Source organism: Cynocephalus volans, chromosome 10, assembly GCF_027409185.1.
Source record: "Cynocephalus volans isolate mCynVol1 chromosome 10, mCynVol1.pri, whole genome shotgun sequence".
NCBI lineage: Eukaryota > Metazoa > Chordata > Mammalia > Dermoptera > Cynocephalidae > Cynocephalus > Cynocephalus volans.
Genome location: NC_084469.1, coordinates 73,007,988 through 73,018,417, shown reverse-complemented (window position 1 = coordinate 73,018,417; position 10,430 = coordinate 73,007,988).

Here is a 10,430-nt window from a genome sequence, read left to right as displayed (position 1 = left end):
CAGGTAACTCCTGACGAGAATTGTATTTCCCTGTAGGTAGTGGAACTGAGCGATGTTCTGAATTTCACGGGGCTGTTGAAGAGGCTTGCAGGAGAGTCATGCCTAAGAGGCTGTACGGCAGTTGTCAAGATAATCAGACTATTTGCAATCACTATTTTCTGCTCTTTTTTCAAAGTACCTAAATGAGAATGTAAAATAGCCAAGAAGAGATGACACATTTGTGTGCTATAAATAAATCATTCCAGTCAAAGTGTAATAGATCTACAGTTTCATTAATACATTCCTGGGAATGCTTTGCTCCCCCCCGCACCTGTCTGTCTTTGGGTGCAACTCTTGAATTGTGGATACATAATGAGCCAAGTTTTTCCTGCCAAATCTTGTCTTCATATACCAAACTACTTATATACTCAAGAGATTTTCCATTTTGCTTAAAATGCCTTTTATTTCAGAAGGGTTTGCATCTTCTGCAAAGCTCTCTTTTGGAATTGTTTAAAAAATATATTCCCCAGAAAAGTACAACATTCTTTTGTGTTGGGGTAGGAACATCTGTGACTTAGCTGTTAGCACAGTCAGCGAGAAGGTAGAGCCTAAATCACAGTATGTGAGAAAGTATTTGAGAAACAAGAGTGCTTGGATTCAAATCCATCTCCCTCATCGACTGGCTCTGGGAGTCCTTAGGTATGGTAATGACCTTTCTTAGATGGTACTAGTGGCTACTTAAAAGAAATGTGATATTAAACAATAATATATGCCAAATGTTTTTGCTCAGTGTTAATAAACTTCATAAATGATAGTTTAAAAGGTTGGTAAAAGGTAGTTAAGTAGCATGAGAATAATACTTGGTGGGGATCTGGGAAAGCTGGCTCTAAAATCTATGTAATTTCTCTTTAGTCCACAGTTTTGTTATCCATACTGGGAAAGGTTTGAATTTGATGGTTTCTAAGAGCTGTTGCAATGATTGAATCTCACCATTCTATTAAAAGGACCCGGACCCACTTCGAGAAGACAGAGAGAGCATGCATGTGGGATTGTTTCCCTTCTCCACTCTCCTTTTGTCTCTTCCTCAGCTTCATTTTTCTTACTGCTACCCCCCTCTCGCTACCTTCACTTTCCACGCCTTTCCTTCTCTCCTTAATGTGTCACCCCAACATTTGTGGCATCAGGGAGAAGAATCAATAAAAAAATTGACTTTATTCCTAAGAGAATTTACTTAGCAGCCCCTTGTTACCTAGCCAGAAGTCTCTGCCTTGTGCCTGGAAGCACGTCACTGACAGACATTAGGAAGGCAGTATCCACTGCGGCCCACAGGATCGGGCATTGCTGGAACACTGCGTTTCCATCAAGGCTGAGTGATGAGAAAATGGTTGATTCAGTTTGGAACTTCAAGTGGGGCTCAAAGTCTTGGGGTCAATTTTGGTTGTCTCCACCACCCTGAGAGAAAGAAAAAAAAAAAAAAAAAGAAACATCTATCAGTTGTTCAATGGCATCTCAGTATTAAGCTACAAGGGTATTTTCGGATTTAAGTGTGAATGATTTGTAAACAAAAATACGTGAACAACCACAGAAGGCTGGCTAAATAAACTACCAGATTTTTGGAGCCGTTAAAAAATATGCAGAAGAAAGAAAATTAAGCGACTTTGTAAGATGATTATTTTGTATTTTGCAAGTTAAATAGCACGTGCCACTTTATGTCAATGAAGCATGTGTCTATATATATGAGATTGTGGGTGCTGAAAAGTTGGCGGGGGTTGTTTCTAAATGTTGAGTGCTTGAACTGATTGGTTGCGCTTTCACTTCTAACTTTAAAAAGATGGGTAGAGGGCCGACCCCGTGGCTCACTCGGGAGAGTGCGGCGCTAGGAGCGCAGCAGCGCTGCCGCCGCAGGTTCGGATCCTATATAGGGATGGCCGGTTCTCTCACTGGCTGAGCGCGGTCACAAAAAAGGACAAATAAATAAAAAAAAAAAAAAAAAAAAAAAGATGGGTAGAAATGTTAGCATTTATGACAAAGACAAAAGAAATGCCAGAATCAGGGGCACTGAACTCACACTAGTCAAGGAAATAATTTTGCAGACAAATCTACACCAGATAAAAGGACAGAGAAAGTGGTTCTGTTTTTCAGCCAGAAATTGCCTTGTGATTGAGCTGACTCACTTTCCCAGTTCCCCTACCCTAGGCTCCTTGTTTAGCCCCCTGACCCCTCTTTTATTCCTCCTAGTCGGAACTTAGTGACTCTGCCTTAAGCTTTGAGAGTGAGTCAGGAGAGAATTAAGTAGCAATTCTAAGAGATAAAGACATTAAGAAATATTGCCTTAGACTAAAAAATTGCCCACAGATTTTTCTCAAGTGCTGTGGAAATGAAAGCAGAAAATTGCTCTGTGCCATTTCTGGGGCCCACTGCTATTAGAGACAGATGATAAACCTCACCAAATTGGCACACCATGCAACAGGGCTGGAGCAGAAGACATAGCTTGCCCTTTTTAAACAGAGCTAACATGGCAACAAGCTGATTGCAGCTAAATCAAACCCTCCCACTGAGCTTTCTTTCTGGAGGCCACCAGTTGAAAGAAGTGAATATAAATATGTATCTGAATGTGTCACATGTTTCTTGACTTAGATCCCTTCAAATAAAGGCATAAAGAATCTAAGCAGCTTAAGCTTCCTCCTTAGTACTTTGCTTGGATGTGGTCTCAAATTACCCCAATTTTTAGGCAGATTTAGGGTTTTAGAGTCTTCCAGTAAGGCTCAGTGTGTCCTTGGAATCGAACCTGTGTTTTAACCTTTGCTCCAATGTTTATTAGATGAGTTATCTCAGCAGTTACCTTCCTTCCCTGGTCCTTAGTTTGAGGGGCAAAATGTATTACTTTTTTAGTGTTACTCTCCTCTGATTCCAGCAAACAAACTGAGTTTCTTGACTTGCTTTATTTTGCTTTTGGTAGTTGGATCTCCTTTGGTAAATGTGAGAAAGGGATTGAGAGAGGGAGAGTGGGAGAGTGTGGAAAGGGAAATTAGGGAGAGCACAGTTAAAAGTCTCAATAAAGTGGAATAATAAAGAGGTGAAAGAAAAGGGGAAGAAGAAAGAGAAGAGGAGTAACAGGGACTGAGGAGTTTGAGAAAGTCCCACGAGAAGGTCTGGAATGGCCACCAAATTCTCAAGAATAGGTAATGGTGGTGGGGAGTTAGAGAAGTGACTGTGAATTATAAAGTTGGTCCCTTTTAATATATATTTTTAAGAGATGCCTATAGAGAATGGATTCATTTTATAATTTCTGAATTTAATTTTATGGCTGGACAGCACAGAGACTGTACCACAGGGGCCATAGTTTATATTCAGATTATGCATACGTGAACTTATTTTGGATTTATAGCTTTAAAACATAGGTATTGGAATATTCATTTTATATATAATAACTTTGAGAGTTATACGTAAATTACTAGGAGAGGGAGTCAGGTTTAAACCCAGGTCTGTCTAAATATCAATCATGCTTCCAAGACACCTGGATTCCAAAGCTATGTGACAAAAATAAATGACTGTTTTAAGCAACAGAAATTGTTTCATGGGGAAGCCTTTTGCCTTGTCAGATGGCGGAGGACAAACATTTGGCTGTTGACCATGACCGAGTAGTCACCAGACATACATTCATCAGTGCACACATTCGTTCAATCAGCAATTATTTATTGTATATGGTGTACTCCTTTAGGAGCTGGGAATCAAATATAAAGAAAAAGAGATGTGATCTCTGTTCTCATGGTGCTTGTGGCCCTAGTGGTGATATAGATATTTACCATCTACAAATAATTTCCTAAATACATGTACCCAAGTTATTTGAAATGAATGAATATGGTTTTCTGAGAGCCTGTGCTGAAGTAACCTGAGATTGAGGGTCAGAAAAAGACATGGGGATGTGCATTTAAACTTTTTTCAATCGGAATGTTGCTGCCCCTCTTGTTCAAAATACCTATTGATTGCCTATTTTGTTCACTCTATTCAGTGCCTAGAATAATGCCTGGCACACAATAGACAAAGATCCTGCATTTGTATAACTTACATTCCAGTGGGTGAGATGGACAATAAAAGGATAAGTATGTCATATTTTCAGGTGGTGATGAAGGGATACAAGGTAAAGTAAGGAGGAAGAGTAACCAAGGGTATTATTTTTGATAAAATGTTTAGGTAACATATCTGAGAAGGTAACACTGAAAAATAGACCCAAATGAAGGCCAGGACTGAACCATGCAACAGGGAGGTGGTGGTGGGGAATATTTCAGGTCAAAGGAATGGCAAAAGCAAAGTCCCACGATAGGTGAATTCTTAGTGTGTGCAAGGAGCAACAAGGAAGCAAGTATGTATGAGCGGCGTGAGTTAGTAGAAATGGTCAAGTTCTACATTGTAGATTTGGTAAAGATTTTGGATCTTATTCTTAATAGGATAGGAAACAATTGGGTATTTTTGAGTGAAGTACTGCAAAGGCTCCTACCTGTTCTCCCTGCTCTTATTCTCTTCTACTCCCCTTCAACCCTTCAATCTATTCTCCAAAAGGTAACTAGAACCATTCTCATGTGTGTATGTAGATATAAACACACACGTTTGTGCTTATATCTACATGCTCAGTTGGTCTCCTTTCATTGGTCAAGTTCTATCACATGCACCAAGCATATTCAAGAATATTCTGTGCTCTTTAGCACCACTAGTGGAAGGTCACTAAAAGGGTAAACTCCACTCTGCTGAGCATGATCAGTTATTAGGATTATATAGCCCCTCTCTACTGAGCATGCCCAGCACTGGATTGGCATATGCCAGCCCCCTGAGGTCTCAATTTCCCCGTGTTGGTGCTGAAAATAGGTCCAACAAGCAACAGTAACTCTCCTCTAGGAGGGGCTTGAGACTTTGGGGAGTGGCTTGAAACTCAGAGGTATGTTCTGAAACCTGAACCCAGGAAAACTGAGCACCTCCATACCACCACCATACAAGAATTGTGTGTGCTTAACTTGGCTTTGTTAGGAATAAAGGTGACTATGTCACTTGATGGGCATTCTCCACCAATTGGTATACATCAAAATGTCTTAGATCAAATTTGTACCCCTGCGGCATGTAAATGATGAAGGGAAGGGACCTCATTTTGTCATTTTCTTTTGAAATGTCAAGTTATATTAAAGAAAACATTTTTCTCAATCACAGGTGCAGATGAGAAGAATGGGTGACATCTTATGTCCTTTCTTTGATAAGTCTTCTCCCTTGGCAGCTTCCAGTATACTTTCAGGAACAAGCTTTAATTTATCTTTTACAGAGTTGATCTGTGTCTTGGAGCCAGCAGAGCTGCATTTAAAAGTGTGCTTCCAGCTCTAGATTCTCAGAGGAGCAGCAGAGCAAAGAAGAGAACACTGTCTTGAGTGTTTGGAGAGCTCAGATGGGGGCTGAGACATGAAATGTACAAGTCATCATGATCCCTTCACTCATTCATTTGATTTTCATAAGAATACAGTGTGATAATTTGGGCAAGAATATTTGCTCCAATTTTAATGGTGTGTGAAGTAGGGCTTGAAGAGGTAAAATAAATTGCTAGAAGTAAAGGCATATACATACATTTGCTGACATAAAATTGTAAATGTAAAATTCTTAATACAGTGATAGGCACATAGTAAGTTCTCAATAATTTTGATCTTCTTGCCCTATTGCCAATATCATATGTATTTATATATGAATTATTGAGCTATCTCTAGCCAGTACTTAGTGACTTTACTTTCTCTTTATGTGCTTCAGGCTCCATGATAATTTCAGCAGCCCATGGATGGAGAATTGATTTGTGTTGGGAACATTTCAATAGAACCTGTTTTCCTAGACATTGATGTTCTAGCTTTCCTATAGATATATTTCATGTGGCAGTTCTTGAAATGAGGAAGCTCTTAGAAAAGATAAAACTGCTTTCATGGAGGAACTCAGGCATGTTTCCTGGCATTGCTAGACTTCTCCAACATTCAGATCATGGGAATTCATGACGGTGGCTCTTGATGCATTAAGAAATCCTGGAAATCCTTACAAAATCTCTGTATAGAATACACCAACCCTATAATCAAACTTAAGATAATTTGAACTCCATGTGTATTCTTAAAAGAAAAAAAGATTGTTTAACCAAATGTAAAATCTGTAATTCTTAGCAAACTAGAGTGAAGAATGAACACTTGTTGCACTTGTTGAAGTCTTGAGGTCTTTTGGAATTTTTTTTTTTAATGGTAGGGGATGGAGTTTAAAAGTTTGAGGCCACCCAGAATTCAGACTTTCTATTTCGAATAAGTTCTCTCTATGGTATATAGTGTAGGAGTGCCTCACATTTTGGAAACTGAAGATGGTTGAGAAAGGAGTTCGGGGAGGATATGTCTTTCCCCATCTGAGCAACAAGGGCGCCATTTTACAGAATCTGCTATTAACAAGGATGTCATCCTCATGGTCTCCCTCTTTCCTCCTGTCTCCTTTCTCCCTTCTCCTCCTTTTTTCTTTTCTCTTTCTTTTTGTTTATATTGATTTTTTAAAAAATTGACAAATAAAGTTGTGTATATTTATCTTGTACAACAGTTATTTTGAAATATGTACACACCATGGAAAGATTAAATTGGACTAATTAACATATGCATCATTACCTCACATACTTATCATTTTTTTGGTAAGAATCCTTAAAATCTACTCTTAGCAATTTTTTTAAAAAAATTTATTTTATTTTGTTAATATACAACGTGGTTGATTATTGTGGCCCATTACTGAAACCCCTCTCCCTCCTCCTTCTACCCCTCCCTCCCAACAACCTCATATCTGTTCACTTGTCGTATCAACTTCAAGGAATTGTAGTTGTTGTGTCTTCTTCCCTCCCTGCTCCCAGTTTACTTGTGTTTATTTATTTTTAGCTCCCACAAATAAGTGCGAACATGTGATATTTCTCTTTCTGTGTCTGACTTGTTTCACTTAATATAATTTTCTCTAGGTCCATCCATGTTGTTGCAAATGGCAGTATTTCATTCGTTGTTACAGCTGAGTAGTATTCCACTGTGTAGATGTACCACATTTTCCATATCCACTCATCTGATGATGGACATTTGGGCTGGTTCCAACTCTTAGCTATTGTAAAGAGAGCTGCAATGAACATTGGGGAACAGGTATACCTTCGACTTGACGATTTCCATTCCTCTGGGTATATTCCCAACAGTGGGATAGCTGGGTCATATGGTAGCTCTATCTGCAATTGTTTGAGGAACCTCCATACCATTTTCCATAGAGGCTGCACTATTTTGCAGTCCCACCAACAATGTATGAGAGTTCCTTTTTCTCCGCAACCTCACCAGCATTTATCATTCACAGTCTTTTGGATATTAGTCATCCTAACTGGGGTGAGATGGTATCTCAGTGTGGTTTTGATTTGCATTTCCCGAATGCTGAGTGATGTTGAGCATTTTTTCATGTGTCTGTTGGCCATTAGTACATCTTCCTTTGAGAAATGCCTATTTAGCTCCTTTGCCCATTTTATTTATTTATTTATTTATTTATTTTTTAAATTTTATTTTGTCGATATACATTGTGGCTGATTATTGCTCCCCATCACCAAAACCTCTCTCCCTCCTCCCTCCCCCCCCCCAACAATGTCCTTTCTGTTTGCTTGTCGTATCAACTTCAAGTAATTGTGGTTGTTATAGCTTCTTCCCCCACCCCCGTTTTTTTTTTTTGTGTGTGTGTGTGTGTGAATTTATATATTAATATTTAGCTCCCACCAATAAGTGAGAACGTGGTATTTCTCTTTCTGTGCCTGACTTGTTTCACTTAATATAATTCTCTCAAGGTCCATCCATGTTGTTGCAAATGGCAGTATTTCATTTGCTTTTATAGCTGAGTAGTATTCCATTGTGTAGATATACCACATTTTCCGTATCCACTCATCTGATGATGGACATTTGGGCTGGTTCCAACTCTTGGCTATTGTAAAGAGTGCTGCGATGAACATTGGGGAACAGGTATACCTTCGACTTGATGATTTCCATTCCTCTGGGTATATTCCCAACAGTGGGATAGCTGGGTCGTATGATAGATCTATCTGCAATTGTTTGAGGAACCTCCATACCATTTTCCATAGAGGCTGCACAATTTTGCAGTCCCACCAACAATGTATGAGAGTTCCTTTTTCTCCGCAACCTCGCCAGCATTTATCATTCACAGTCTTTTGGATTTTAGCCATCCTAACTGGGGTTAGATGGTATCTCAGTGTGGTTTTGATTTGCATTTCCCAGATGCTGAGTGATGTTGAGCATTTTTTCATATGTCTGTTGGCCATTTGTATGTCTTCCTTAGAGAAATGCCTACTTAGCTCTTTTGCCCATTTTTTAATTGGGTTGCTTGTTTTCTTCTTGTCAAGTTGTTTGAGTTCCTTGTATATTCTGGATATTAATCCTTTGTCAGATGTATATTTTGCAAATATTTTCTCCCACTCTGTTGGTTGTCTTTTACCTCTGTTAATTGTTTCTTTTGCTGTGCAGAAGCTTTTTAGTTTGATATAATCCCATTTGTTTATTTTTCCTTTGGTTGCCCGTGCTTTTGGGGTCATATTCATGAAGTCTGTGTCCAGTCCTATTTCCTGAAGTGTTTCTCCTATGTTTTCTTTAAGAAGTTTTATTGTTTCAGGGTGTATATTTAAATCCTTAATCCATTTTGAGTTGATTTTAGTATATGGTGAGAGGTATAGGTCTAGTTTCATTCTCCTGCATATGGATATCCAGTTATCCCAGCACCATTTGCTGAAGAGGCAGTCCCTTCCCCAGTGAATAGGCTTGGTGACTTTGTCAAAGATCAGATGGCAGTAAGTGTGTGGGTTGATTTCTGGATTCTCTATTCTATTCCATTGGTCAGTGTGTCTGTTTTTATGCCAGTACCATACCGTATTGGTTATTATAGCTTTGTAGTATAGCTTAAAGTCAGGTAGTGTTATGCCTCCAGCTTTATTTTTTTTGCTCAGCATTGCTTTGGCTATGCGTGGTCTTTTATTATTCCATATAAATGTCTGGATAGTTTTTTCCATTTCTGAGAAAAATGTCTTTGGAATTTTGATGAGGATTGCATTGAATTTGTATATCACTTTGGGTAGTATGGGCATTTTCACTATGTTGATTCTTCCAATCCAAGAGCATGGGATTTCTTTCCATCTTCTTGTATCCTCTCTAATTTCTCTCAGCAGTGGTTTGTAGTTCTCATTATAGAGATTTTTCACCTCGTTGGTTAACTCAATTCCTAAGTATTTTATTTTTTTGGTGGCTATTGTAAATGGGCAGGCTTTCTTGATTTCTCGTTCTGCATGTTCACTATTGGAGAAGAGAAATGCTACTGAGTTTTGTGTGTTGATTTTGTATCCTGCTACTGTGCTGAAATCATTTATCAATTCCAAGAGTTTTTCTGTAGAGGCGTTAGGCTGTTCGATATATAGGATCATGTCATCTGAAACAGGGACTGTTTGACTTCATCTTTTCCAATCTGGATGCCCTTTATTTCCTTCTCTTCTCTGATTGCTCTGGCTAGTACCTGCAATACTATGTTGAATAGGAGTGGTGAGAGTGGGCATCCTTGTCTAGTTCCTGTTCTTAAGGGAAAGGCTTTCAGCTTTTCCCCATTCAGGATGATATTGGCAGTGGGTTTATCATATATGGCTTTAATTGTGTTGAGATACTTTCCTTTTATACCCAATTTAAAGAGAGTCTTTATCATGAACTAATGTTGAATTTTGTCAAATGCCTTTTCAGCATCTATAGAGATGATCATATGGTTTTATCTTTGCTTTTATTGATGTGGTGTATCACATTTATTGATTTGCATATGTTGAACCAATCTTGCATCCCTGGGATGAATCCCATTTGATTATGGTGTATAATTTGCTGTATATGTTGCTGTATTCTGTTAGCTAGTATTTTATTGTGGATTTTTGCATCTATATTCATTAAGGATATTGGCCTGTAGTTTTCTATTTTTGATGCATCTTTATCTGGTTTTGGTATCAGGGTGATGTTTGCTTCATAGAATGAGTTTGGGAGAATTGCCTCTGTTTCAATCTTTTGGAGTAGATTGTAACGAATTGGTGTTAATTCCTCTTTGTATGTTTGGTAGAATTCTGCTGTGAACCCATCTGTTCCTGGGCTTTTCTTTGTTGGGAGCCTTCTGAGAACAGCTTCAAACTCTTTTATTGTTATTGGTCTCTTCAGATTTTCTACATCTTCTTGGCTCAGGTTTGGTAGTTTGTCTGTGTATAGAAATTGATCCATTTCCTCCAGATTTTCAAATTTGTTGGCATATAGTTGTTCATAGTAGTCACTAATGATTTCTTGTATTTCTAACGTATCTGTTGTAATATCACCTTTTTCATTTCTAACTGTTGTTATCTGGGTCTTCTCTCTTCTTTTTTTAGTTAG